Source organism: Equus asinus, chromosome 5, assembly GCF_041296235.1.
Source record: "Equus asinus isolate D_3611 breed Donkey chromosome 5, EquAss-T2T_v2, whole genome shotgun sequence".
NCBI classification, from domain to species: Eukaryota; Metazoa; Chordata; class Mammalia; order Perissodactyla; family Equidae; genus Equus; species Equus asinus.
The window spans coordinates 16,489,244-16,493,113 of record NC_091794.1 but is presented as its reverse complement, the minus strand read 5'-3'; the positions used below and the strand labels follow the sequence as shown (position 1 = coordinate 16,493,113).

At 40.1% G+C, this 3,870-nt stretch overlaps 1 protein-coding gene and 1 long non-coding RNA gene across 46 annotated transcripts in view; one reads left to right on the top strand and one right to left on the bottom strand.

Annotated features, from left to right (window-relative positions):
* The window catches only part of ZBTB20 (zinc finger and BTB domain containing 20), a 770,050-nt gene that overhangs the window by 577,493 nt on the left and 188,687 nt on the right, over positions 1–3,870 (top strand). The gene's annotated exons all lie outside the window — the stretch shown is intronic.
* LOC139045229 (uncharacterized) overlaps positions 1–3,870 on the bottom strand; it is a 60,764-nt gene that overhangs the window by 51,001 nt on the left and 5,893 nt on the right. The window lies entirely within an intron of this gene.

Sequence of the window (3,870 nt, the reverse complement as noted above, 5' to 3'; positions counted from 1 at the left end):
CTGGTAGAGAAGAAATTGGAGATTAACAGTCTGGGAGAAAAGAGAACTTCATAACTTTGCCATCGTTAGTACCATTATCACAGAATGCTGATCCTTAGGAAACAAATGTCACCTGTGTATGTAAAAGTAGAAGTAAGAACCCCCCATGGGGTAATGGTGGTAATTGACAAGAGGCAAACGTTTTTACTTTTTGCCTCAGATTCCGAAAGTATAGTAATGTTTCCCTCAAAGCATGCTCTTTTCTTTCTCTTATTTTAAGATCCTCTATTTATTCTGTTAGCGAGTCTCCAGAGCTGGCACCCTTCTTTTGGCACTCACTCTCTCTTTCTGTGTTTCTTCTTTCTCCTTGCTTCCTCCTGTCTTTAGACATTGAATGTTGTCATATGTCTCAGCATCCTTCCCCCACCCAGTGACCAAATAAAGTATTCCCATAAGCTTTGTACTGGAATTTTTTTCCAAAAAGACAGGGCTAAAAAGTTGGTGCTTGGTTAGAGAATACTTTTAGGTGCCTCACCGATGACATCACGCCACTAATCCCTCATGCCGTATGCACTCAGATGAACCTGGCTGTCTCTCTATGGTGTTCCTAAGGAGACACCTGCTCCTGTGGGCCCTGCCTCCATATGTCCGACTGGCAGAGTAACCAACCATGTTGTTCACTGTGAGATACCATGCTCTAGTTATCCTTTACTTGCTTGAGTGACTGTGATGAACATAATACACAGGATTGAGTAGTTTCCTAAACCCTGTGAGAATTTCTAAGTGCTTTCTCTTGATATTACCTATAAATAAGTTCAACAACTAATTTGGGGGAAATTTCAATAGACAACTCTAAAGAAGTTCCTTTTTTCCTGCAAATATAAGTTCTTATAAAATTCTGGGTTTTTTCCTACTCATGATTCTATTATAGCTCTTTCCAGCAAAGCTACAAACCAGCTGGTCTGGAGATTAATATGACCAGACATACCATGAATTTTTTAAATCTCAAAAGTCCCAGTTTCTAGTTCTTGGTCAATCAAATATAGGTTGTATTTTCTTGTATATATAAATGTAAGTATATTATCATAAGTCTTCTCTAAATTCTTTTTTTTTTTTTTTTGGTCTCACTGCTCCGCTAAAATTGTTCCTAAATTCTTCTTTGTCATAAAGAGGCAGAGGAAAGAACCTGAAGAAGGGAGGGAAAAAGGGTATGAAGTAATGGAAAGAGAAAGCACACTAGGGAGGAAGGGAAACCAATGAGGAGATGGAAAAAGGAATGATTTCCCTTTGCCCTAGCCCCTTCAGAGCACTTCTATATTTGGTTTTGATATTCCTCTCACCTAATGCCCCCAAATGACCCCTTCCTAGCAATTTGTTCTTCTAAAAATATTCCTTTCACTGCCAGAAAATGTCTCCTACCTACCCAACAAGTCGAAATCTCCTGCCCTAGCAGCTAACTATCCTCTCCAGCCTGCCAAGCCCCTTACCCACTGACTCTGCGGTCTTGGCCCCATTGCCATCTGTTCCTCCCTCCCCTTCCCCCGTGTTGGCATGGAGAGTGTTAATGGCTGACGTAAATCTGAAAGGAACTTAAGCAATAATTCGCTTTTAGTTTATTAACATTCAAAATACAAACAAGTAAGCTGCAAGTTGAATTCATTAATTCTTCCTCCACTATTTAGAAAGATGAAAACTGCATTTTTTAAAAAGAGATTGATTGATGTCAGGTACATATTCGTTCACTTCTGTTTATGCAAGATAATAAGAGTATTAACATGGAGGTAGAACAATGGTATTTATAATTCCATCACCACTGTTTACATAAGAAGGAAATATCTGAAAAGAAATGGAGAGAGAACATTTGCTGCTCTGTACATATATTAAATTCTTCCATTTTTGCTTATAAGGCCTATGAGGAAGAAAAAGTTTAACAAATTTAGCAGGAGTTAGTGTTCTTCATTCCATGTTCCCTGACATTGAGCTAAGAAAGCTAAGTTCAGAGAAGAGTAAAGTGGTGGAGGGGTATGTCCTTATAAGGAGCATAGGGACCAGAGACATGTGCTCCATTAAATCCTCTCTGAGATTGAGATTATCTGAGTAATAGAGTTGTCTATTGAAATTCCCCCCAAATTAGTTGTTGAACTTATATATAGGTAATATCAAGAGAAAGCACTTAGAAATTCTCACAGGGTTTAGGAAACTACTAAATCCTGTGTGTTATGTTCATCACAGTCACTCAAGCAAGTAAAGGATAACTAGAGCATGGTATCTCACAGTGAACAACATGATTGGTGACTCTACCAGTCAGACCTATGGAGGCAGGGCCCACAGGAGCAGGTGTCTCCTTAGGAACACCATAGAGAGACAGCCAGGTTCATCTGAACGCATACGGCATGAAGGATGCACCTAACTTCTACTAGGCGCTGAAATGTTCTATCCTGGAGAGTAGTGAGTACTGTGTCTGGGAGACCTCTGGCTTGTAATTTGAGATATGCTTTCTAGGGGCTGAGGCCCCATTAATTGTTCCCCCCCAAAAAAGAACAAAGAAAACAATGGTGTCTTAAATAAGATTGTATGGACTCATTTCAAACACTTAAACAGTTCTGAGCAGACTTTTATAATATTTTCTTGGCTGTTTGAGAAAGAAAATGTAGTTGGTGGTGAAAGGGTTTCTTATCTAAATAGAAATTAGCTGAGTTGATAATATGGGCCACAAAGTGTCAGATCATTCATGAAGGTGTAATGGATGTCACAGGGCAGTTGAAAAGAGTAAATAAGGAGCAAGAAAAGAGGTTGTTATGTTTATGATAACTTACCGAAGTGGGCTAATAATCTGTCAGTGATAATGGAGACGTAAAAGCTCTCTAAAACATACACTAGAATGGAAGGTCCTTGAGAGCAGAAGTAGAGTCCAGTTAGCAGAGTAATTAATAATTGACTGTGAAGGCTGGCCCCATGGCCTAGTGGTTTAGTTTCGTGTGCACTCGCTTCAGCGGCCCAGGTTCAGTTCCCACGCACAGACCTATACCACTTGTCAGCAGCCATGCTGTGGCAGCTACCCACATACAAAATAGACGAAGATTGGTGCAGATGTTAGCTCAGGGCGAATCTTCCCCAGCAAAAATAATAATAATAATAATAATAGACTCTGGAAAAGCATCTGTTAGGTTAATGAGTGAATACATGCCTCCATCTGGGCAGCGCTTTGCATGTTCTCCCTTATCTAACCAATTCTCAAGCGAAGCCCAGAAACTTTGTTAGGCTCAGTTGTAAATACAGGTGTCTCTCCAATGAGAGAGTTGAATTTTAAAAACGGCACAAAGACACTCCCCGGTGGTGTAGTGGTTAGGATTAAAAAGGGCACAAAGTCACTAATTTTTATTGATTCATTCATTTGAATCCCCATTCACATTCCTATTCCTATCCACCCACCTAGGTAACCATATTCTATTGCCAGTTGGACCAATTTTGCATGAAAGTGATGGAAAATGAGGTCAGAGAGGTAGTGAAGGGTTGGGCTTCATAGGCCATGGTAAAGGCTTCAGAATCTGAAGCATCAGTGGGCCTGAAAAAGTCTGATGGGCAGGAGTCTAAATCACAGCACCCCTGTTGCAGGATGACCAGATGAAATAGTCTCAGCCAAAGGCTGGAGGCAGAGATGTAAGAGCTTGATTTAGGCTCTATGTCAAATAGAAAATTTTTGACCAGTGTAAATAAAAACAAACTGTGCGTCATTGGACCCTCTTTTTTGCCTATGAACCAGTTTTACCCACCTAACAATGCTTCCCATTGGCAGCCATACTTATGAGAAGCATAGGAAGCAATAGAGAGTGTGTTTTAGAACTTTCACAAGGTCTTCAGTTCCAAAGCTTGGAACTTAAGACACTTCAA